This window comes from Pelecanus crispus, chromosome 8 (assembly GCF_030463565.1).
Source record: "Pelecanus crispus isolate bPelCri1 chromosome 8, bPelCri1.pri, whole genome shotgun sequence".
In the NCBI taxonomy this organism is placed as follows: Eukaryota; Metazoa; Chordata; class Aves; order Pelecaniformes; family Pelecanidae; genus Pelecanus; species Pelecanus crispus.
The window spans coordinates 31,484,991-31,511,969 of NC_134650.1; positions in this window are offsets into that span (position 1 = coordinate 31,484,991).

Consider the following 26,979-nt stretch of genomic DNA (forward strand, 5'->3'; position numbering starts at 1 on the left):
AGTAGCTTGGGCTATAAAGAGCCCAGTGGAGCATTTCTGAAAAATAATTCATTTACTAATTAACAAAATAGTGTTTGTTTATTTACAGTAGATAAAATGTTTCTATCAGGAAACAGCCTGCTAAGACTCTGCAGCTAGCTTGCTGTGCTGACAGCAGAACATCTGCAGTCTAATTTAATACATTTACTAAATGAAGTGGGTAAATAAAGGGATGTTAAATATCTACTTCCCAGCTTCTGATAGTTTTACTTCTCTCCAGTGGTCAGAACACTGATGAATGATTCCTGTTCTTTCCATTTGCCTTGTTTACAGGAGGCTCCAATGTACCAACATTATTTCAAAGGGTGCCATGTTGCAATTTTGATTGATGGAATGACATTGGCCCATCATACCTCACTTTATCTGTTCATCTCTCTCTTTAAATGCTCTGTATGTTACTGTCAGGGATTATTTTACTCAGAGTATTACTTTATGCCTTTCCAAATGCATTTTTGAGTGTGGTATGTGGTCACTAGTCACAGCAAATGGAATAACCGAAGAATGAGGACTCTGTGTGTTTTGCTCAAATTCTGGACTAGTGAAATCTGATTTCAGTAGATCAACAGTTCAGTCCCAGCCAAAAATATGATCACTTTTTCTTTCATAAAACATCTTACTGATTTTTTTTTTCTTAGAAATTTTCATATATAAAGTCAGGATCACATTTTTCTTTTTGAAGTATTTTCATTTTCTAATAAAGTGGATTTAAGGGATAATTGGACCTTTTTTTTGAGGCAGTTGTTCTAGCCTGAGTCACTCTTGGTTCCTCATCTTGTTCCAGGCTTTATGTAGGTACATAATAAACCCAGAGGAAGAAACAGATTTGAATTAATAACATACCCAAAGGTGGACATTTTACCAAATATGGCACTTTAACCAAAGGTGACTTCAAAATGTCCATCTTTGCCTCATCATTTTTAACCCAAATCCAGTTTGTCAGTTGAATCTCAGAAAAAGCTGTAACCATAATGGAGGTATTGAACTCAGTAGTAAGAAGTGCTTAAGCCACTGCTTCTTGCCAGAAAAAGGCTCATGAATTTACAGCTTGAATCTCAGACAGATTTGTACAACATTATACATGAGGTCTAGGACAAAGCAGAGAAGAGAACGCAGTTTTCCTCCTTCTCAGTCATGTACCTTAACCAGAAGTCCATTCCTATTATTAAGTGTTCAAGTGTTTTTCATGGAAGGGTTAAAATGTCCATTTATCTGAGGCTGGGGCTCTTTCTGTTATACCTTATAATGAGTCTTGGTAATTCATTCCAAAGATGATTACTTATAAACTTTGCCTGGTTTCCATATGGAATTCAACTCTACATCCACAGGTTTTACAGGTAAAATCCAGATACTTCTGTTAAACCTGGTAATGCAGTGGTGAGTATTAGAATGATACTCATTTAGATGAACTCGTGGTAACTGATTTGCTTAGCAGGTACACCACTGCATGACTCTAATTTGTGGACTTTGTGGTAAGGAGTCTAGTTAGGAGAGGAGTCCTTGCTGCAAATAGCACTTTCACTGCCCTGTGGCTGAATCATGGTATTCTGATGCTAGTTCCACATTTTAGTGGCTAGAGACGGCAAAATAAAATGTAAAAGTTTATAAATTTATAAAATAACTTGCAAACATTAGCAGCATACCTTAAACAGATGCTGAAAATACCGTTCTGTAGATACCAGGTGGATTAAGCCAACAACGTAAGTTTGCAGTAACCATGATTTAAAAAAAAAAAACCCCAAAAAACTATAGTAATAAACAAAATCTGATTCTCTTGTAGTAAAAGAGTGAGATTGCTCCTTCCCCTCCCTCCTATTGATCAAGGAATTTAAAAGGCTTATGAAAGATATATGTACTTGATAGATAGTGAACAGGATGAAAAGGAAGTATTTTTTTCATCAACTAATACTAATCTATTTCAATGTCATAAAGTAGTATTGGAGTAATTAAAGAGTATATGTAATATATTGGATGTTACCAACAACTTGTGATTAATCCTTGTGTATCTCTAGAGGTATATATGTTTCACTGGTGAGGTTGAGCTGAGGAGAAGAGACACACAGCAACACTTTCACTGCTGCTTCTTTGAGATCCCACTACGAGGACTCACCTTTACATTTAATATATAAAGGTTTCATGAACAATTGTTTTCTGGGAGGTCTAAGGAATCAGAACTCACACAAAGCATGGCATTTTCTCTGGCTACCACCCCCCGACAACCCTACCCCATGCAGTTTGGTCCCTTGGTACAAAGGGGTGGTTCCATCAAGCTTGCTACTAGGTCAGTGCCCTATATTAGCTTGTTACATATGGAACTTCCCAGAAAATGAACTGCGCCATGAATCAAGTAGAGGGTGCTTAATAGGGTGTCTGTTCTGTTGCTGGAGCATCTGTTTGTCAGAGAGAAAAAAAAAAAAAAGTTATTTATTAGCAAAACCTGATGTTTACATATTCATACAGAAGAAACAATTTAATTCAGATTCTGTTATATGCACACACATACCTATATCAAAGATTCTCCAAAACATGCATATGCGTTCTTTTTTATTTTAAGGGAGTGCATAAAAGTTTTCTAACCATGCTTTGAACTTATTCATAAGATTTTATGTGTCTACCTGGAGCAGATTTGAAATTACTTTTTATAAAATATGCTGCATTTATAAAATGCTTTTTTGGATGCCTTTTTATTTTTCAGTGTTTTTATCAGCCCCAACTCTAGATTTCATAGAGCCTGGGGAATTTACAAAGGAGCCAACTCAGAGTAAACTTAAGTCACAGATATTATACATACAATAGTCTGTCTGCTGACGCCAAGACTCACTTTCTTCCTCCGCTAATAAAAGCCAGTAACAGTTGTCTGATCTTTTGCATCAAAGACAGTGTTTATGAAGTGGCCTGTATCGTTATCTTAAAATATACATATAATTCCTGCATTAAAAGCTTGAGAAGAATTATGAATCAACATTTCCTAGTAAATTGTACACAGATTTGAGGACTGAAATAGTATATTTCATTCATGAATACTGGATCTTCAAAATAGGAGTACCCGTGAAACAAGCTTCCCTCTGACTAATGGTACTTACTTACCTGAATGATCTTTTGTGTGTGTGTGTCCCATATTTTAAAAATTTAAATAATAATAATCCTTAGTTTTCCTGTTCACAGACTTTGGGATATTGGATTCCAATTTAAGTGGGGTCCAGCTCTTTACATAAAGAGCTTTCAGCTCAAAGTCCTTTGATTATCAGTAGAGAAATACAGAACAGACTGCAGGACTGTTACACCAGCAGCGTATTGCAAGGCTTAGGAATCATTTAGACCACCTAGAAATAAAAGAGCTCTTGGCCAGTTGGGAATATTCAATCTGGCTGGCAGTTTACTTATCATAAAGTTCTCAAGAGTGTGGGCTATGGTCTAGGCACATTGTCTCAGTGGTTGGAGTCAACTCCTAGCCTAACTCAGAGTCCCTCCTGCCCCTAGTTATGTATATGGACAATGTACATGGTCCAGGTTTGCTGTGGGAGGGCACTTTGGAAAAAAGAGCATCAAGGAGCACCCAGCCAGCCTAATCACACCTCCAGCTGCAGGATTCCGAGGAGAAGGGAGCTAGGAGTGGTTGGCAACAGTGGTCCTGTCTTCATCCATATGTTTCTAGGCACTCCCTGTGTTGGAGCAGTTCAGGATCTGGAAGAGGGGCTAGAGGTAAAGCCTGTCCTGTGAAGCCAAGCATGCATTGCCAGGTGCTTTCTGTTCACAGGAAGATAGTTTACCTGTGGGTATAAAACAGATCAGCTGCTTTGGAGACACCTGCATGAATAGTAGGTTTGAAGATGATTCTACGGATGACAGAAAAATTCTATAGTTTATTTCAAATATTATTTTTGTTCTTCCATGATGAACCTCTAAAATGCACAGTCCAAGAGGCTTTACTCAGGATCCTTTAGGTAACAGTAGATCTGGGTAACTTTTTTGGGTTGTTTTTTTTTTTTTTTTCCCTGGCAAATACCAATTCACTGAGCACTGTGATTCTTGGCACCTAAAAGTAATGATGAATTCAGGTTGAATTCAGTGAACACATTCAGGTAAAAACCATGTTGAAATATCAAAAGGTTGAGTAAGTTCTCTGGTATATTCAAAAACTCTAATGAGATTTGCCCGGGTGTGACATAATACATGAGAACGGGTTGTAACATTGTCTTTTTTTTTTTTTTTCCATATTGAAGTGGGTAGCTGGTGTTACGGTATATATAGGAGCAAAATTTATGAGGAACTGAAGTAAATGGCAAGGAGGTGTTACAGCTTTAGACATCCTGTTGGCCTCATCTAGAATACAGGCCTTGAACTTTCATCTCCCACCTTTCCAGTTTGTCTGGGGGTTCTTGGACTTTGTGAGACTGCCTTGCTCCCTCTTGTCATGTATCTAGCCCCTTATTTCCAACCTGCAGAAGCCGGGGGCGGGGGGGGGGGGGGGGGGTAACAAGCAATTAAAATGCTCCAAAGACAACATTTAATTTTGTGCCAAAAAAATATTTTGGGATTTTTTTTGTTAGTTTGCTGGAGAAGATAACATACATAGTCCAAAAAATTGACACAATTCCTGAACTCTGTCTCTGGAATTTAATTTTTTTTTTTTTTTTTAAAGTGTCAGGCAGGACAGCTGCAGCTAAAAGAATCCAAAATTTGTTTGAAATTGTAATTTGTCTTGAAGATGGAATAAAACTCACGTTTTGGAAAGCTTGATCTTTATTTACTTTGGTGATCACATTGTATTTATTTATAAGGTGTTTTGAATAGGCTTCAATGTAGAACCGTTACATACTCATTTACCATCGCAAATACGATAACTGCTGAACAAGTGTGGCAGTGCTTTCAGAAAAGTCTTCTGGAAATGTTTGTATGTTTGCCAAAGTTCTGCAAGATCTCCAAGTACTTGCATTAGCCAGAAGAGCATATCAAGCAGCACAGGGCAAAACAACATAAGAGAAACTAATGTGCATGCTTTCCTGTTTGCAAAATATTGAATTAGGAAATTTGTTTAAAAACAAGGGATAATGGTGAGCAGAAGGACAAATCTAGGAAATGTATGTTGCTTTGTGAAGTACAGCAAAATAGCTATCCTAGAGTTTATTTCCCAACTAACTTCTAGGCTACAGAGTTTTTGGCTATCTGCATGTACTGAAACATTCCAGTATGTAATCAACTATTTCTGTTTCAATGTATGAACCATCTTAGGTCTGCATCAAGTATCTCTACCAATTTCATGTCTTTCATTTTTGTCACTGTAAATACAGTATTTTTTATTAGAATGATTTAAAAAATACACTTACAGGTAGAGAGGATGACTTTGATCACTTACTAGTACGTATTTAGTATAAAAATTCACAAAATACTATAAATTTGCATGTGTCTGGTGCTCCTGTTTCATAGCTCATGTTATAGTTTACTTATGTCTTAGTCATTTGCATCAATTAAATTGAATTGGAATATTTTTCTCCTCCTACTTTAGCCCTTCATCTTCAGCTGTCAACATGCACATGCCAGTCAGCAGTGTAGCTGTCAAAGCTGACATCAACATCTATAGCTGTATTTTTCTGGTGTCTGTATCTGTCTTATTCTGAGTATTTCTTAATGTTTGTCTTGCTGCTAATAAAAGGATTTACAAAGAATTAAGTTTCTACTATCCCCATCCTTAAGGGACAGTGGAAAATGGGATTTCACTGTGGAAATCTGACTTCAGGAGAGTTACTCTGTTCCCATCATTAGGGTCAGATTCTGGAGCATTATAAGCTTTCAGTAGTATTTTCTTTGCCATCAAGCAATCCTAGCTTCACTGAGGTTAATACAAAAATATTTATTTCAACTAAACCTGGTATCCCATAATTTCATCTTCCCGGTACTTCAGCTAAAACAAAAACTGTGATATGTCTTCTGAAAAGTAAAATTGGAGAGCATATTGATAGACAAAACCATTTATGGCAATATTCCTAGTAGTTTGTAGGGCTGAAACCAAGTTGTGAGAACATTACTGCTCAAAATATATCCAAGTGATATTCTTTCATTGAAATGAAAAACCTTACCATTTGCTTGAATGGGTGCAATATTTGTGTGCTTTACAGATCACTGAATAAAAAATGAAAATTTTCAAACCTGTGATTCTTGTACAGGTTAGGAGAAAATATTAGAAGCAGGTCAGCAATAAAGCTTTTATAAATAAATGAAAAGCTCCTAATTTTCAGAGCAAATGAGAGCGTATGATGAGTGATGTGCTCCTAATGAGTACTGAAAAAGCTGCCAGTGTAAATAAACAGATGGCAAATATACTTAAGTTACAAATTTTTCAAACCAAAAATACCTAATCACAGGTCTGTGCTACAGATTTCAAAGGAAAACTTTGCATCCAATTTTTCCACAATGCAAACATTTTCTTCTTCTTCACAGGGAGATAATAAATTGGTACTTACCTTACCTTACCTTACCTTACCTCCTTCACAAGGAAGGTTGTGAAGCTAATTGAATATTTAGTTTTTTGAAACCTGAAAGGTGCTCTGGTGTAGCAGGTATTAGTAATGCAGGAAGAGAGGAAGTTTGATGTGAGGTTTTGTCAGAAGAAAGTACCTTTAAATTGAATAGCGGCAAAAGCAAGTTATGTCCGTGTGAGCTCTGGCCCCAGTGCTTATCTTATTGGCCACCAGAGACATACAGTTGCTGTAGAAAAGTGTTGGGAGCCTGCTTTAAAAACTAGGTATTTGTGTGAAATACATCTCGCAGTATGTATTAATCTCTGAGTTACTGCATGGCTTCATGCCAAAGATAGCTCACAGAAAAATCACAGATGCTGCAGAAAATAAAGGCAACATCTGTGAGACATGGTTACATTTTGTTCTATAATTAGATCTATATTGATCCTCAATGCAAAGAGAAAATTGGAAGGATTTTTGTTATCATGATTTAAGAATCGAGTTACAGTTTACAGAATTATCTCTAAGTATCAGGACTAGTTCAGAAAACTTTTTTACTTTTGGTGAGTTTGTGGGAATCAAGTCTCAGTCTAATATGATAATATTTATTCATGGCAAATTAAAATATGAATGTATAGATTAGATTAATAATTTCATCAAGATCTGTTGCAGGTATGATAGAGCTTAACAGAGACTTCCTTTATATGTCAGGCAGCTTCACCTTAAAAATACTACAATAGATCTATATTGATCAATTCAAATATCCACATTAGCCTCAGGTCTCTGGGACAGGAGAATCATATATCTGAAAGGAACCATGAGATGTCACCGATGCCATTCCTCTGCTCGAAGACACTAGTCAGCTAGTCCTGGATGGGTGTCTATTGCATTCCTATAATCCAGTGACAGAGATTATGTAGCTTGTCTCGGCATCACATTAACTGTAGCTGTCCTTTCATAGTGTTTTGTCCCAATGTCTATCCTAACTCTTCCTTATTGCATAAATTTCTCCTATTTTTCCTTTTCTCCTATTTCCCATTAAACCAATTGCCTCCATTTCCTGATATCACCATGTCTTTTGCAGTGAACTTTTTGAATGCTCTTAACCTCTCTCTGCTACTCATATCTAGAATGAACGTCCCCCAACTCCTTCAATTCTTCCTCTTGATTCTTTTAGATGTCTGCTTATTTTTGTTCTATGCTCTGGGCTGTCTGTATCAAATTGTTCCATGAATTTAGGAAATTATGATGTTCAAGTCAAAACTCAGCTGAAGTCTTCCAGGGTCAAATAGATAATCTCACTTCTGTTACATGAAATGTCTATATGTTCAAGTATGACTATAATGTTTGCATAATAATGTGGTATGTTCTGCTTTGTTATTTCTCAGTTTTAGCATGTTTCAAAATTTGATCAAGAAAGAAATATGGGGAAGTCAAATAGAACTTTGTTTCTATTTCCAGGACTAAGCCCTCAGTCTTATGCCCTGCTGGATCAGCAAACACTATTTTACTCCTTTTCCTAGCAGAAACTAAGAGTCCCCCTCAATTAGGGGAAAGGACTGATTTTTTAATTTGGGCCTAGCCAAGGGTGATTTCTCAAGAAATCTCTCTCACATGTTTTTGCAACGTCTTGTGCTTGACATGTTCCAGTAGGAAAAATAGGAGTAGGAAGCAGTTTTGGTAACTCGCTAGTTAAGATTGCTGTTTTGACTCAGTTGTATACACAAGATTAATTTTGTACTTACTCCTTTAGCCAAAATAAAAAATGAGTGACATGCATATCTAATAAAGTTGCTATTTATCTTCATTTGTTGAGCTGATCTCAACAGTGCTTAATTTCAGAAGAGTCCAAATGACTCCCAAGGCATAAAAATAAATTCCTTTCATAGCGAGTAGCACATGAATGCATTTTTCTCCTCCCAGGTGGCTGATGTCTTAGTATGAGATCCTTTTCCTAGCTTTATGAAAGTGGCAGAGTTTAGCTACTTTCAGTTTACATGATGGGTACCCTGAATGGGTCAGGTCCTGTCTGCTCCCAAATCCTTTTCCAGAGTTTCAGAACTGCTCTTGGTGCTGATGAATTTCCCCAGTGCACTTCAGAAACATTGACAGTGTATGGAGGAGGCAGAGTATAGTGATCAAAAAGAGCATGAGGGAGCTCTGCCTGAGGAAAATTTAAAAGAAACCCTTTTGTAGTTACCTGCAAGTAAACGGATGACTAGAGGCTTGCATTACCTGGAGAAGTAAAGGTTTTTGCTTCACTTTCTCTGATAACCAGATACTCCAGACAGCCTGTTGTAAATGATTCAGTAGCATCTCTGGCTCCCAGCAGGAAAACTCTCTGAATTGCTCTTGGTAATAGCTTCAAACCTGCAGCTCCGACAGGTATTTTTAGGTCTGTCTTGAAGACATATCAGCTTCCATACACTTCACCTTCTTTGTCTGGAGTCACTACAGCTCCAGACATATCATTGAAACGGGGTATAATTGTGGTCTCATGGCTTCTCAATCCACCCACCAATCTCAACTGCTTTAAAGGAACCTCCTGCTGTGCTACAGGGAGTATTTAGAGCCTTTCTGAGCAAAGCAAACTTGAACTGTGGGTTGTGCCTGAATTTAAAGACTACCTTGGAAGGAGGAGGAGTGAAGATGCATTCTGAAATCAATTCTTTAGAACAATATGATTTATAATAGTGGAACATATCAAGCTATGAATTTCCTCGGAAGCATATGGTTTACACTACTTATCATTCTGGCACATTGAATTTTCAGTGAGTATTTCTGTCATTATAGGGCAAATGGTAAGACATTATAAGGCTGATTAATAGTGTAATAGAGGTCTGCTCCTTACTGTTATAAAAGTGAGTATGATTTGCTGCGAAGTAGGGAAATAACCCAGTAAGCAGCACATAAATGTTCAAAGAGAAATTTACCAAAAAGGGCAAGAGAGAGGAGGAGCAAAGCCCCTTTCACTGCTCCATTTAGATCAGGATTGTGTCCACGCTAGAACACTAGAACATTTATTCACAGAAATAATCCCTTTGAACTCAGTGAGGCTAGTAATTGAAGTTTTGTGTACAGGCTGCAATGCAGCTTCACTGGGCAGCTGCTGTTTATCTCATGGAGTTTCAGTTTTTTCCTTTCAACAACTTCTGGATGCTTTATAGACGATTCCCATTAAAATGGGAATGGAGAAGAAAGGAAGGGTTAATAAGGGGGTTGGGAAGTCTAGAGACTGAGATAGAAAGGTTTTTTTTCTTATTTTTACTACTTTTGTGCAGCCCAAAGTATAAAATCAGCAAGACTGGAAACTTTTTCAACTGGTGCTGTATTCTCACATTTAAAATATAACTTTTAATCTTTCATAGCTGTTGAAAGATGTGGCTCTGGCTGGCTCTTTGCTTCTAATCAATGAATACAGTACAAATACCACCAAGTCTGTCTTTCATCATGCAAGTGAGAAATCTGTATGGTCACTCTAACACATCTTACCAAAGTGCAGCTGGGATAAGATCCGTGCTTTGGCAAACTGAAGTTTTTTTTAACTGCTGGAGCAGAGCTGGTTGAATTGTTGGCTTTTTGCAATACAAGTTTTTATGACTTCTTCTAATGTAAAACAGAAGATAAAGGGGAAACAATGCAAAATAGTACATCAACAGCAGATAATGTTAACCTGATAGTATATTCTATCGCATGGTTTCAAGAAATATTTCAGACTATAGAAAAGTCTTTTCCATCCATTTAAATTAATAGTTGAACAAAGCAGTATTAAAAGTCAGAAAAAATATCAGATAGAAGTCAGCGCACTTAATATAGAGAGCAAATGGATGATAATGTGGATAAAGTTTTCTGAAGAAGTGAAGGTATAGAAGTTAATCTCATAATTTATATCAACTCTGTTTTAATCAAATAAGGCCAATTGTTTGTTGGAACAGTATATTAAGAGAGGGAGAGAGCACAAACATGAAGATAAGTTGGTAACCTAAAAGAGTAAAAGGACAATATGTATTTTTCCAATATTGAAAATTTAATTAAATTTATCTCTTTAGATCTTTTTAGAACTACATCCATGAACAAAACCAAAAAAACAGCAGTAGCAACTGCAATGATGTCTTACATAGATTGGAATTAGTTTGTTACAACTGAAACTGAACCATTTTTCTGAGAAAGTATTCTGTAGAAATAAAAACATACAAAAACAATAGAAAGAAAATATTTACTTCAGTAAATGAGTTCATACTTGTTGTATGAACAATTGAGTTATTTATCTTAATTGGCACAAGTGCATATAGAGAATTAAAATCATGTCTATCAAAATTTTCCACAGAAGTAATAACACATGAGCAAAACTGGAAAAAAATTATCAAGTAATTTTGTGGCAAATAATATGTTCAGCAATAGAGGTACCTAAAAAAGAAAATGCTTTTCTTATTTGAAGATAAGGTAACATCTACTTCCTACTGAGATAAATTGCCTCCATGCAGAAGCCTACTGTGCTCAATGTTAATCTTTCCATATGTTTCAATGGGCCTTAATTAGGCCATAATTTTCAGTTTGCCTGTCTGCGTCCCTTTGCCAGCAACTGGTCTTTTGTAGAACCTTCTGGGTCTAGTTTATAAAGGTTTTCCAAATTTAAACAGGAAAGAGAGTGTTTGTTTAGATCCCCCTGGCATTAATGACAGTTCAGCTCGAACACACAGATTCAGCTTTAATTCTGAACTTCCCCAGTCATTGCTGGGCTGTTTTCTGAACCAGAAGAGCCTGGACTCCCAGCTTCAATCTGCCGTGACTTTAGCTAGCCTAGTTCCAACTTTGGCCAGAATATGAATGTTCAGGACCCCTGTCAGCAGAGTTGCATTTAAGGCTAACAAAAATGTCAGCGTCACATCAATCAGAATCTGTCTCTTTCTTCATGGTTTGTCCCTTTAATATCTTCACTTTGTAAGATCTCCCAGGCAGTGATTATTTCTTTGTATGGGTGCATGTGAGATTAGAGGGGGTAGTCGCTACAATAATGGAAATAATATTAACGCAAAATTTAAAATAGAATACCATGCTGTGATATGAATTTTGGGAATGTAAAAATAAACAACGATTCCAAAAGAATACATTTAAATTACTCCTCTAATAATACATCAGTGGTTACATGCAATATAGACTGGGTAAATGCACATTCTGTTCGCCCTTGCATGAATTTAAATCTAACGCAAAATGGACAGATCCATTCATGCCTATGAAATTAAATCCAAATAGGTTTGCATAAGCATTAGGTTTAATGATAACTGCACAACATAATTAAAAGATTATGTTTCCTGAATATCAGATTTTCTGTATGCATGTTTATTTGGATTTTTAATTGAAAATAAACAAAATCAGAAGTGCAAAAAAAGTAGAAAAGATGTGTGAAATGTAATGATAATGGTTGACTTCTAAACAGCCAAGGAAATTATAGTCATCTTATGTGTGGGACAGGAACAAACACCTCTTAATTGCACTTCATTATAACGTACCTTTCTCTTCTCAGTTGTATATATTAATTATAAAAATCATGTTTCAGAGACGAAAAGCTGTACAATAGGGTTTTTTTTCTTTTCCCTCCCTCCCTTATGCTGTCTGCAGCAGGATGGAAGAACAATATCAACTGTCATCCACAGAAAGAGCTTAAGAGCTTTCAAAGACAAATCATAAAAAGAATGAAAGGCTATTATAAAAAAAGGAGGAAAATGCTTTGATTTCACAGATTTGCTACTTATTAATGTTTAAGGTTCTCTCTTCTTTTTAAAAGTATCTTCTCATATTGTTTTGTATGTGTTATGTGCAGGTACATCACTTTTTGATGACTATATCACATGGCATGTGGATTACGTAGCTCCTTATTAACGGATGGAGGTTGAGGGGATAAGATATGGGAAAAGATACTATAGCAGCTCTCCAGGACTTGTATTACTTCTTCAGATAACTAGTGGAAAACGTGAACATGAATTTCATGACAGAAAGTGACACTGTCTTTTGAAGTTTCTTCTTTTCCTTTTCATTTATGTGTTTCTTTGAAGCAACACTTAAAGACCCTTGAAAAGAATGGACATGATTGTCTTACCTGTATTGTGTTTATCTGGTACCAAACTTTTTTGTGGCTGCAGATTTCTTTCTTGATTTGGATATTCAGTTGTCCTGTTTCCTATATGATTAGCCGTGATGTTTCCTTAAAACATACAATCTAGCTTATAAAACTGAATAGTCTTACTGGCTTTGTTGAATCTAGGAGCTACCTTACTGATGAAGATTTTATGACTGCTGGATGTAGCCTTGCAGTGTAACCATCTGCGTGAAACTTGGTATGTTAGTACATGGACGATAAAGCAGTGAGCCATTATCTGGTTATACTGGCTTTTAGTATCTATCCTCTTGAAGTTTTTACCATTTCTTCCATTTTTTTTCATTTCACTGTGAATTTGGAATATGGTTTCTTGAAGCGGGAGTCTGTGGTGCTAGGTGTCTCATGCTTCCTAAGGCTAAATGCTTTGTTTCACCTGGGCCTTACAGATCTCTGTGGATCTTACAGTTGCAGTGTCTCTGTCAGAGTTATAGGCAACCCATTTTTTTGTTGCATGCATGACATATTGATAGCAGGTGAAGACCTGCTATTGTATGTATTGTGAGTATAACGTATATATTCTTGGGGCGGGGGGGAAATCAATGAACTATTTCATTAGTAACTATGACAGTCAATGATTCCTGAAAGGGTAGGTGCTCGGAGTTGCATGTGTTTTGATTATGCTATATGATTTTCTGTATGTGCCTTCCAAACTTTGAAACTGCATCTTCTTCAGAGAATAAAGAAAAGGAAAAACCTTCCTATCCAAATGGCAAGTTGTTACTTCAGTACATTCCTGAAAGGTACATGCTGACTTCTGTCAGTAAAAGTCTCACTGCTAATGCATTCAGATTTAAGCTGTTGCTTTTTCAGATAGACCAGGTAACAGGTAACTCCTCCCAAAGCTGCAATAGCCTTTACTAGACCTTATGTTTGTTCTGGTGGGAGGGAAATCCTCCATGTGCAAGAACTTGAGGCTTATTAAATTTAAAGTGGTAGTAAAATATGTATGAAGGAGATAGGTACTATCTATAGGTACTATGTTCAGCATACAAACTATTACTTTAACACTTGTCATACTGATGATTCCTTTTTTTTTCCTCCCTCCCACCCCCCAAACCCAGTTATTAGTGAAAACCATGGTAACTATCAAAGGTATGGCCCCTTTTCCTCTCTCATGAACAGCTGCAGCTTGCACATTGTTTCAATGGATTGGTCAATTTATTAAAAATAAAGTAAACAGTAGGAAAGGAAAGAGAAGTTCTTTACAGAACTGCTCTAAATTGCAAGCAGGAGCTGCTGGCCTGCAGATCATCCTGAGATCTAAGGATAGCAAATATGTTATCTTTGACTTCCTCTTCTGTATTCTGTGTAATTCCATACAAGCAGCATATGCTCCTCTGAATGTAGTTTCTTCATTCTTACTATTATAAACTTTGGTCCATATTGTATGTCAGAGTAATTCAAAGACACAACAGAAGCAAGAGAATTTCTCTGCACTCCTCTCTATTTTAAAGCCATTTGTGAAGCAGTTTAACCATTAACATGTATAAAGCTATCTTACTACATGAAGAATAATCACATGATACAATTTTTTCTGAGGAAATATTAACTTTAAGCTGGGATGACCAACTTCCCAGAATTCACAGAAAAACATAATGAAGTTAATATTAAATAAAAGGCTTGTGAAAGCTTTTATTTTTACAGTATGTGCTGATGTGTCCTTGATTTAATCATGTTTTGTTTATGATTAATGAATGATTCACCTTGAAGACCAAACTTTGATTCATATCTCATGAAGAATTTGAAGAAATAATTTATTTAGAAAATAAAAGAAAGCTGCTTTTTGTCTTGCACAGTATTAAAAATTTAGCGCAATACACAGTCAGCAATAACACGGCGAGTTGAAGCTGACAAGGACAAGGTAAAGTTTCAGTTATGACACAAGTGTTACCAAACCTCAGACTGTTCAGGAAATCTTCAGGTATAAATTGTGTAAATTCAAAGCATGAAAAATTCTCTTTTTTTCATTCTCTATAATGTTTTATTCATAAATGTAGACTTATGCAGCTGAACTCAAAATGTAAGCATGTGGAATGATTTTATTTATTTTTCCAATATTTCTATTTATTTATAAGGCAAAAATAAATATATTCAGAAAGAAAAGCAGCTGGAAATGTGACCAAGTCGCTTTTGTTAAAGAAGATGCACAATTGTGCAAGTTCAGAGTTTATATTTCACTAGGGGGTATAGTCATTTCTGTGACACTTCACCTACATAAAATATTATTAGGTAACAGATCTGAGGAAAGATATGAGGTAAACCACAATAGTAATTAAAGTATCTGTGCATAAATCCAGAGCACAAAATTATTTTGTTCTATGATATATATGTATCAATCTTAACATGATTTTTTTTTTTTTTTTTCTGATCATGAAGTAAGGATTATTTTGAAAAGATCCATGTTGGAGTGGGAGCAGGTAAATTTGCAGGAAGCATTATTTATAAATAATCCCTGATATAATGGGAATGTTTTCATGTGCCAATGACCTGACATCTACAATGCTGTATGTTTTAATTTTTAGAAGAGAAACACAGTCTGAAGATTGTCTGGGGTGGATAGATAATAGTTAATTTGATAGCCTAGGCATTCATTGTGTGATATCTAACAACCTTTTCTGACAAAATAATTTTATTACAGTGATAGACGGATGACCTTTCTGGTGTTATCAATGGATGACAGAAAATTGTTTATGCCCTAGAATAGTGATATAACAAAATTATTGTCCAAGAATTAATGCAAAATTCATTGCAAAATTCAACTGTTTATATAGAAACACATATTTATCTTTAATTCTTCACTGGAGAGTGGGGGAGCAGGTTTTATATAGTATTCTGGCCTGTGCTACATTTAACTTTCTCAGAATAATTCTTCAGTGGTAATGATGCATGAGCTACAGGATAAGCAGTTGAAAAACACAGTGCAAAATCTGACTGTGTAGGGTGAGTTGCAGTTTATACAAAAGTTCAAAATTGTCTCTCCAGAGAAGTGTGTTCCTGTTTTCCTGGTGGAAGAAAACCTTCTTTCTTCTGTTTTCTTCATTTACTCATAGGTAAGTGAACAATCAGTTACTTATTTTAGGTAAAGTCTTATAAGAAGATATTAGAAGCATAATTCAAGTTGATTCCAGTGCCATTAACATATTACAGTAACATAAGAATAACAGAATTTTGTAGTTGATTTGCTTTACTGTGAAATTTTCTTGATTATTTGATGTAAGACTTGGCATTATACTCTCCAGCTTAAAGGAGTTTGAGAACTTTTGAAAAAATTTCCATTTTCTGGTTCAGTGAGTTTACTGCTGTTCATTTAAACTCCACATGCTTTACGTGGCTTTTACATTTCATAACTCTTTGTGGCATGTATGATTCAGGCTGCTTCACCTTCATATTGACATCACAGAGTTCAATGACTTCTGTATGGTTTGTGTCACCCCTTAAAAATAATATAGCTCTGAGAATTTAGAGTGATCTTTGTCCTCTGGTTTGCTTAATATTGTGGGTTTATGTTTTTCTTATTTGTTCAGAACTATTTGTACTTCAGGTTATTAATCTATAACTAAGTGTTGCCCTCTGTGTTCATCCTGCTGACGATACTTGGAACTAGACCAAAGCTATTTTCCTTAAAATTGTGCAAAGCATTCATGTCAGTGTTTAATGTGAGTTTCTTCTTCACTTACGATCTTTTTGGAATCATGTCAGAAGGGGGCAAAATTAGCACAGAGCAGTATTGCTACCTATGCTAGTTCTATCTTTTTACAGAGAGAAGCCTTGGATATCCTGCCTAAACAAAACCTTGAATGGAGTGCTGTCTGTCTCTCTCAATAGCAATGCATCAAGCAGAGAATATGTACTGTCACTTGAACAATTAGAGTTTGAAATTAACTATGGCCAGTCACTATCTGAACTCATTGTCTAAATATCAACAAAAATGTATAAGGAAATATCCTGTATCACAAGAAACTGGTAAGGAAATTAAACCCCAAGGCACTGTGTCATCTCCAGGCTGTATCCATCTTTGCCTCCTCCAAGATCCCTCCGAGAGGGCACTTCAGCTTGATCATGCAGACTGGAGCACCATTGCCTTTCAGTGGACTATCTGTGACACTGGCTATAGGGACGAAAAGTCCTTCTTCCAGCTAAAGCTTCCAATCCTTACTCAGAGTAATTGCTAGAGTCTAAACTGTGCATAATCAGGATCACGGTTTTGGCCCACTGAAGTTGTACAAAAGAGTTCAAGCTTAAGAATTGTTTGAAAGTTTGGACCATATTAACCTAAAAAGAAACAAATTAAGTGTGATGCCATAAGGAAGCTTTTGTTTGGGCTAAGACTTCAGATTTAGATGTTGTCTGCTGTTCTGAAAGGTTGAACAAATGAAAGTAAAAGAAATTGTTACTCATCACAGGCAGATTGAGAATGAGTTCCTTAGCAGCCTCATGACATGAAGGCTGCATAGCTTCTCTGCTGCTACTGTCACTGTAACCTGTGTAATCGTTAAAAACAGCCTTAAATGAGAGAGTTATAAGATGGATATTTGTGTAGAGGTAGAGATCTATATGATGAAAAATATATGGCTGTTAATGAGCATGTAACAGTTTGATGTTAGTCATATAATGTGTTTTCCTTTTTCACTATGGTACTGTGTGACAGATGGTATAAAACAGAGCACCTCAGCTTCCTAAAAAATTAATCCAGTTATGAACATCTGGAAGCACAGAGTGCTGAAAAATAGAGGCTGTGTGCACAGTTTTCAAACAAATATTGGGAAGGGGAAGTGGGGGGAGAAAACTCTTGTAAGTCTGCTTCATTTGGTTACACGTGTGCCACATTAAGGAGAGTCTACCACCTTTGGAAGAAGGGGCAGGCAACTCAGGAAGAGTACAAGCATCTCGTTAGGTCATGCAGGGAGAAAATTAGAAAGGCAAAAGCCCAGCTAGAACTCGATCTGTCCAGTGTTGTAAGAAATAATAAAAGATGTTTTTACAAGTCCATTAATAACAAAAAGAGAGCCAAGGAGAATCTCCATCCTTTGTTGGATGCAGGGGGGGAAATTGTCACCAAGGATGAGGAAAAGGCTGAGGTACATAATGCCTTCTTTGCCTCTGTCTTTAATAGCCAAACCAGTTATCCCCAGGGTATTCAGCCCCCTGAGCTGCAAGACAGGGATGGGGAGCAGAATGAAGCCCCCATAATCTGGGAGGAAGCAGTTAATGACCTGCTATGCCACCTGGACGCTCATAAGTCTATAAGCCGGATGGGATCCACCCGAGAGTATTGGAGGACCTGGCAGACAAGCTTTCCAAGCCACTTTCCATCATCTATCAGCAGTCCTGGTTAACAGGGGAGGTCCCTGATGACTGGAGGCTTGCAAATATGATGCCCATCTACAAGAAGGGCCGGAATGAGGATCTGGTGAACTACAGGCCTGTCAGCCTGACCTCAGTGCCGGGAAAGATTATGGAGCGGTTCATATTGCGTGCGCTCAACAGGCATGTGCAGGTCAACCAGGGGATCAGGCCCAGCCAGCACGGGTTCATGAAAGGCAGGTCCTGCTTGACCAAACTGATCTCCTTCTATGACCTGGTGACCCGCCTGGTAGATGATGGAAAGGCTGTGGATGTCATTTACCTGGACTTCAGCAAAACCTTTGACACCATCTCCCACAGCATTCTCCTTAGGAAGCTGGCAGCTCATGGCTTGGACAGGCGTACTCTTCACTGGGTAAAAAACTGGCTGGGTGACCAAGTCCAGAGAGTTGTGGTGAATGGAGTTAAGTTCAGTTGGTGACCGGTCATGAGTGGTGTTCCCCAGGGCTCAGATTTGGGGCCAGTCTTGTTTAATATCTTTATCAATGATCTGGATGAGGGGATTGAGTGCGCCCTCAGTGAGTTTGCAGATGATTCTATGACACCACACTGGGTGGGAGTGTTGATCTCCTCGAGGGTAGGATGGCCCTGCAGAGGGATCTGGACAGGCTGGATCGATGGGCTGAGGCCAGCTGTATGAGGTTCAACAAGGCCAAGTGCCGGGTCCTGCACTTCGGGCACAACCACCTCATGCAATGCTACAGGCTTGGGGAACAGTGGCTGGAAAGCTGCCTGGCTGAAAAGGACCTCAGGGTGTTCGTTGACAGCTGGCTGAACATGAGCCAGCAGTGTGCTCAGGTGGCCAAGAAGGCCAACAGCATCCTGGCTTGTATCAGGAATAGTGTGGCCAGCAGGAGCAGGGAGGTGATTGTCCCCCTGTACTCGGCGCTGGTGAGGCCGCACCTTGAATACTGTGTCCAGTTTTGGGCCCCTCAATACAAGAAAGACATTGAGTTGCTGGAGCGTGTTCAGAGAAGGGCAACGAAGCTGGTGAAGGGTCTGGAGCACAGGTCTTATGAGGAGCGGCTGAGGGAACTGGGATTGTTTAGTCTGGAGAAGAGGAGGCTGAGAGGAGACCTTATCGCTCTCTACAACTCCCTGAAAGGAGGTTGTAGTGAGGTGGGTGTTGGTCTCTTCTCCCAAGTAACAACTGATAGGATGAGAAGAAATGGGCTCAAGCTGCGCCAGGGGAGATTTAGATTGGATATTAGGAAAAATTTCTTCATGGAAAGAGTAGTCAAGCATTGGAACAGGCTGCCCAGAGAGGTGGTGGAGTCCCCATCCCTGGAAGTGTTCAAAAAATTTGTAGATGTGGCACTTTGTGACATGGTTTAGTGGGCATTTTGGCACTGATGATCTTAGAGGTCCTTTCCAATGTTAATGATTCCTAGTTTTTACTTTCATTATAAATGATCCAGCCCCCAAGCCAGGAAACATGAAATTGCTATTCTACCCTTAATTGGTTTAGTGGTGGAGTTGGTAGTGTTAGGTTAATGGTTGGACTGGATGATCTTAAAGGTCTTTTCCAACCTAAATGATTCTATGATTCTATGATTACTGGTAAAAGTTTTAATTCAGGCAAAATTTCAACTGCTATCAAACAGAGTTTTTTCTGAGTTTTCTGTATTACTTATTCTTTAAAGGCTCTCCATTGATTTCAAGGGAAGAGAGGAACTTCAGATGCTACAGTTCAGATGTCCACCTTATAAATTAAATATAAATGAACATTCATCTGTGTTGGAGATGTAATGTAATGTAAATGTTGGAAGTTTTTATGAGTGGATATTCTGCATGCTCTTTTTCCTGACTGTTAACACTGTGAAAGAATATGCCAACTATGGACCAAATCTGTTTGGATAAATCTTTCTCTGTGTGTATTTATCTTTAAGTGTGCAAGTAATAAATTTTAAAAACATGTTCCCATTCACATCCTATCACAAATTTGAGTGAAACTGAAGAATATTTGCTTGCTCACATTAAAGTTAATTAAGTTGGAGACTTTCATCATAGATTCTAAGTTATCAAGAAAATATTTTGAAGTGTAAAGGGGTTATGATGAATGTATCAAAATCCTCAGGATCATAACTGACATCTTTAAAAGAGTGATTCCTGCTAAATGCAGCACAGATATACAAAGGAACAAGAAACAAAAATGCCAGTTTCTCTTCCTCTCATTCTTCAAGACAAGTGGTCGTCTTTCATACTTGCAGAATGTATAAATAAGGCTTAGTTCTGAAACCCATCGAAGGCAGATCAGCATTTTTTAAGAACCCTGTATTTGATGTCTGGCAAAATGTATACTTAAGCTAATATTCACCAGTGTGTACACACTAGGTCAAATCCCTTAGTGTTACAAAACATGATATAAATGGTAATTTTTATTTCAGTAACAGAATAAAGAAATTACTCCAAAAAAAGGGGGCGGGGGGGGGGAATGTGTTAAAAGAGATGACATTTTAGTTAGCACTTTTCATTATAAACTTTTCAATGCAAGTCTGCAAATTGCATCAGCCATCAAACAGAGAATTAAACAGAATCTCTCTCATGAATAATAGCTATTTTACATCAACTTATGACAGATTTGTAAATTAATTACATGCATAAATAAGTGTGGGATAGGGCACAAAACCAAGATGGCTATGTTATATTGTGATTATATATTCTATGCTGACCTGGACCAAGTAAGTTTCCACCTACTTACAATTCTAGTAACCGTTTTGTTCTGTTTCTAAAGCAAATGCAATATAATTCATCTAGAAGAAATATACCAGATTTGAGCTGCATAAATATAATTCAGAATATGGCTCATTATGTAATAATGCAATAAACAGCATGAAGATGAATCAATATGCCTCAAAAATATTACAAAATAACTTATGTTTGCAAACAGAAATAGGTGTCATAAATTGCACTGAAAATAGGACTGCACAAACCTTTTTAGTTAATTTCATTTCCCTGAAATAGTTAATATATAATTATTTTATTAGCAATGCAACAAGCCAATAAAAAAGGAAGCTTGTACTGCTTCATAGACAAGGCCTTCATAACGTGTTTAGAGCCCTTTAGTTCTGCTGTTGTTTCTGTGTACGAATCAATACTGCAGGCAGCAATTATGTGTTGTTGGTTTTTGGCTAAAATTCCCACACATCTGGGATAAACAGATATTCTATTCGAACTTCCTCTGTTAACTCCACCAGTTTCCATGGAATGACTCTCTATATGCTTGTTAAGTAAATGATTGTTATAAGACTATGGAGACATGGTCGATCAAATTAACCCCTTTTGTCCAGCCTCCAAAATGGTTCCCTTCATTTGCCTAAATTCAGCTGCTTTGGGGAATTTTTTCAAGCTTGAAGGACTCTCTGGATTCATCACATTAGCAAACTGTAACCTGAGAAGAGGGTCTTTGGAGCAGCAGGACTTCTTTGGCCCCCAATTGTTTTGCTAATCAAGATTATTGCCACTATTGAGATGTGGAAAGATAGCCTAGCTGACAAAATTTGTCAGCTTCCCATGAAATAGTTCTGTCAGTTTAGTCAGGGTGCCGGCTAATATTAACATATAAATGAAGTCTCTCCCCCTCACCCCTTAATAGATGCAGAGAAAATATAAACACACACACAAAAAACCCCTCTGTGCTTAAATTAAACAAGCTTCTTTTCTCAGCTCTAGCCCATGTCCCTGGAAATCCTGTGAGTAGTGGAGCTAAAGGGAGGGGGGAGGGAAGCAGAATTTGCACAAAACTACTTTTAAGCTATAAAGCAGCAAAGCTCCACTCCCCTGCTGATAGCAACAGGAGATTGATTACGCCTGCAAAAGTACAAATGGTTGCTTGAATGCAAGTGGCAGACCTCCAAAGCAGTATGTTCTATGTGCTGGTTTTACATTTTATAGCAGAGGACTTGGATACAAAGTGGAAAAGTGGAACAGGGGGTATGAAAGAGTTATCTTTGCCCAGAGGTCAAACCTATGAGAACTGCTCCTTGCTAGTCTTAAGAGTCTGACCACAGAAAGATAGCAGGGGGAATGCAGCCTCTGCACTGCAATCGTCCCCTACTGTCACTCTGCAGACTGAATCACCCAGCACCTGTTTTTTTGCCTGTCACTCTGTTTTCTCATAATCAGAATACACATTGCATTTTCCAGCTGACCTACGAGGTGATATAATCTAATGCTCTTTCACCTACTTACGCAAATTTTGCATTATTTTGTCAAAGGCAAATGCTTTGCATCATTTTGGCGGCAACTCTTTCAAATCCCAGCTGTACCAAATCATAAAAAAGTAATTCAAACTTACACTCATTTTAATTGTAAATGGATCTACTGAAAGTTCCCTTAATCTTTTAGCCTGATTTAAATATAAATAAATTAATATCTCACGATATTTGTAATCTGCAAGTCAGCAATATTGGTCTTTTGGTACTAAATTAGCTCTTGAATGGCAACTGTGCAGCGGCTTTGTGTAGTTAGTGTACGCATCAGAGATGACTCTTCTAGCAAGTTCAATAGGCTTTGCAAAGCATAGCTTTAAATAGAAGAAATCCTTCAATCATGATTTGTTCTTGCTTTATGAGAAACAATCAGATTATTCCTTTGTGCTGAACTGTGACAATACTCTAAAGCATGAATGAAAACTAGAATATATGTTCCCCCAGTGGATTACATCAGCCTTCTTGTTCATTAGGCTAACATGAAAAATAGATTTAATGTGTAAAATATCTGTCACTGAAGAGAATATTAAGGAAATTACTTGGAAGCAGTTTGTGGGAACTTCAGAGATAATGAGTTAATGACAAAGCACAGCATTTGTTAAGTTGTTCAAAGCAGATCATTCCTAAAGCATTCTAGGCGAGTAGCTAAGCTCCCTACTTCACGACTTTCAGAAGTTGTCATACAGAGTTGTTTTCAGCTTCTCAGAAAATGTTGTGTAAAATACTGCATTAGTTGCCCAGAATGTGGAGCTAAAGAAGCATAATCCAAACAGTACCATTGTTACCTATCATCCTGAGTTTAATGGTACATTCTGTGTTCATGTTCATGTCTTTGATCTGAACTTCAATTTTCAATATTCTGAGAAACTTAATTAAGATGGGTTAGACTTACTTTCTCAAGTGAGAAAAATCACTGGGAGCCACAATATTACTTATTCTTGGCAATAGGATAGAGTTAATAATAATCGTAATAGTATTTCTCTTATGGTTAAAGTCATAGTCTGCTTGAAAGTTCAGATCTCAGAATCTTTGTGAATTTCCTGGATTCCCCTTCTAGCTTGATAAAGTTTCACCACATTGAAACTTCTCCCTCCTGTGCTCTGGCCCCTCTCCTACAGGATATGAGATGGGGAAAGGCTGAGGGATACCTTACTTACTACCCAATATGCAGTGTGTTCATGTTTTTGTACAAATGAATGAGTAGTCTTTGACCCAGGGAGTTTACAATCTGGAATAGCTTTTGGTTATCTGTTACAGTATCAGTTCATCAAAACATATATTCCTAATTCATGTTCATCCAGCTCTAGACCTTTTCACAGTTTGGCTTCTGTTATAAGCATCAAATCTAAAACTTCTTAGATACCTTTAAATAGCTGAAGAAGTAATATTTACAGTAAGAGGTCAGTCTTCTACTAAACAGCTATCTTTCGGGTCAGTGTCATCCAGAACTCACAGAAAGTCTCCAGAAGTCAGTAAGATACACTTGACCATGTGCATTAAAACCTCAATTTACTCTGTGTGACTTTTTCTCACATTTGTTTCTGGTCACACTGCCTCATTTTGCATCTGCAGGACTTGTCAGGTATATAGTTCCACTAAGAAAGAGAAGTCCTGCCCAAAGGGAAGGGTGTGGAGCTTTCCTCCAGGGCTGCAATTGCCCAGCTTGCAAACTTGCCTTCAAGGGGAGCCAAGTGGTGCTTATAATGGAGTCCTTCATACCTCAGAGAGAACAGCTGCCTCACACTTCAGTGCACACAAACAAAACACCTGCTTAAACCCAGAAAAACCAGTAAGCCATGAGACTGGCTGTATGTTGGATGTTGTTTAGACTTTCTCTTTTATCTTTTTTGAAATATTTTAGCGTATTTTTCTGCATTTTGGACACTTTGAAAAATTGTGGGGTTTTGTTTATAGAAACATGTTTTTTCTTCTCTTTTTGTGGAACATGAAAACCACTGCCAATATTTTGTTTTTCATCATTAGTAAAGATAAACCTCCATAAGTTTGGTTTGGACAAGCATCCTGCAAGTTTGGCTACCCAGGTTTTAGACCTACTTCAAACTATACTGCATGACTTGAATACAAGCAGCCCTTCATTCTTACCTATCCTTTTACAAAATATGGGACAGATGCTGAATACTGCCTAATTTGCTATTTTTCTCTCATATGTTATAGATACATGGGTGTATTTCTTGCACAGAGTAACTGTAGAGCTTCATTCATACTATTGGAGGGGTTTTTTAGTGTGACTTCAAGGGTGTAGCAAGGACCTATGCAAGGAAACTGGCATTTTGACATTTTAATTTTAAGCTATACTTTTCAGTATATCAGGCTGGGAGACAGAAATGGCTCTTCAGGAATGGCAGAGAGATAAGTAACTCCACTGAAAATTAGTACATAATACTGATTAAAAGATGATGAACTTATATCTCAAGATCACCAATAGCATATTGTAACTCCTCACTTCTGAGATCTGTTTCAGATAGATAGATCCTCGTTTCTGATAGATTTCCATCCTTTTCAGCTGAAATGCCCATCAGGTCAGGGAAGCTGTCCATACTGGTCAGATTCTGTAGATCATGTCAATGGCTGTTGTCATACAGTAGTTGTTATCATCTGATCTTTGTGATACAAATTTATCACCTCCACCATTTCATAATGAGCCTGACTGATACCATAAAACCCTATACTGCCACCAACAATAATTGTCATTCAATTTGGAAGTCACAGAAGAGAGATTAGCGACTTAATGTTTAAATTTTAGATGAAATATTCTCTCACCATTATGGGTGGTCTCCTTCCCAAACATGAGTAGGACAGCCTAGTAACACTACCCAATGCTACTGCCTGAACTATGCATAAAAAAAAAAAAAAAGCCTTCAGTGCTGTCAACCTTTTAATGTTCTAAGTTGAATATGCACATAGCGTATACATTAATCAAAATCAGTTTGAACTTCCTTTTTTATTTTTAGTCTTGCCCTGAATTTTATTGGACTGACTAACTCTAAATAATAAGCATAACTATTTTATTTAACCAAGGGAAACGAGTGGGAACAAGTTCCAACTGACAATGGCTCTCTGCTGGAACCCAGAGAAGCAAATGCAAGCAATGCAGTGAGGAAGATCAAACTTGTTACACTGCTGATATTCTAAGAGTTTGAACTCAGACTCCCTGCTGGCCCCAATTTTAGAATGATAATCATTTCCTAAAATGTCTTCATTTTGTAAATGAAGCTGTACCTCCCTCTGAAGCAGGGGTTTGCAAAGATTAAATCATTTACATTTCAAAGTGTTCATTTTTTGCCAGTGTGAGAAATACTCAAGCAGGAAAATGAGTGCTCCTTTTAATTTTTGAAAGCTGGGGGAGCATTCATAGTGAAAATAATCACAGCCTATTACAGCAGCCTTGCTTGCCTATTCCCACTTCAAAAGGATGAGCCTATCTTTTCCCCGCCCAGCAGTGAATGACCACTTAAATGAGTGATGGCTTATTAATACTATGACTCAGCCACTTCTCGATAAGGAGAGCAACAAGGGGTCAAAGCTTGAGCATCCCTTACAGGAATTAATGAGAACATGTTGCTGGTAATTTGGTCTTTTGGAGATTACATTTAAATTAAAAGGTTCTTGTGTCAGGCTTAATGATGTGACCAATGTCGCCACTATTTGAAATCCAGAGACCGCATTTTTGTCCTTTCCACCTGTATAATTTCATTGACTTTATTAAGGTTGCCTTGGTGGTTGGGCACCATTTAAAGAAAAAAAATCAGAGAACCTGTCAAAACAAAACTTTCAGGAAGTTCTCCAAAAATAACCCTAAAACATTACACACGTTTAAGGTCTCTTAAACACTTGGGCATAGTGTTGTTTTCAGAGTCAGGATACATTATTACAAAAACAATGAAATGCACATATTTGGGATACGTTACATTAACATTTCTGCATAAGACCTGGAACTGATTGATTTTCAAAGAACGCTTATTCTGAAGTTGTGTGCTAGTCCCTTTTGAAGAACAATTTAGCCAGGCAGAAGTGACAGTGTTTGGGCAAGTGTGGGGGGTTCTTTGGTTCCTCATCCGTCTTTCAATTAAAGACTTAGCTCCTGGGATGTCTGGTTTTATTCTTAATTTTTATTTTTACATTTTTATTATTGATATTAAAATTGTTCTTGACACTTTGAAACAAAGGCACAAAATACAATGGTGAGATCAAGGTTATTTAAAGGAGTTAACATTATTTATATTGTTCTGTATGTTATCAATTATAGCAGGGAAATCCAACCTACAGCCTTTCTATTATCTTTTTCTTGTAGTTATGAAAATACTGCATGTAATATCTTTTCCTATCTGAAGCCAATGCAATGATGATCTAGATAGAACTACAAATATACAACTGTTCATTGTGCTAACTATTTTAAATTTTTCTAACACAAATGTGCATTGCATTTTCAAGGCACTTTGAAAAGGTGTGAATCAACTATTTATAAACATTTCAGATATAATTCCAAGGGAACATATAGGTAGTTCAATTCAACTGATTTCTCATTGGGCAATGGTGATAAAAATGCAGAAAAAAATTTCTAGATTACTATAAAAATAGGTAAATGATAAGCCTAAAAATTGGAAAATAAAAGAACAGGTTCCAATGCAAGTATACAAAATATAATTGATTGTATTTTTATATTTTAGTATATTATTATAATTGTTGAATAACACCTCAATGAACCCTCCTTATTAGGCATTAGTTCAACATT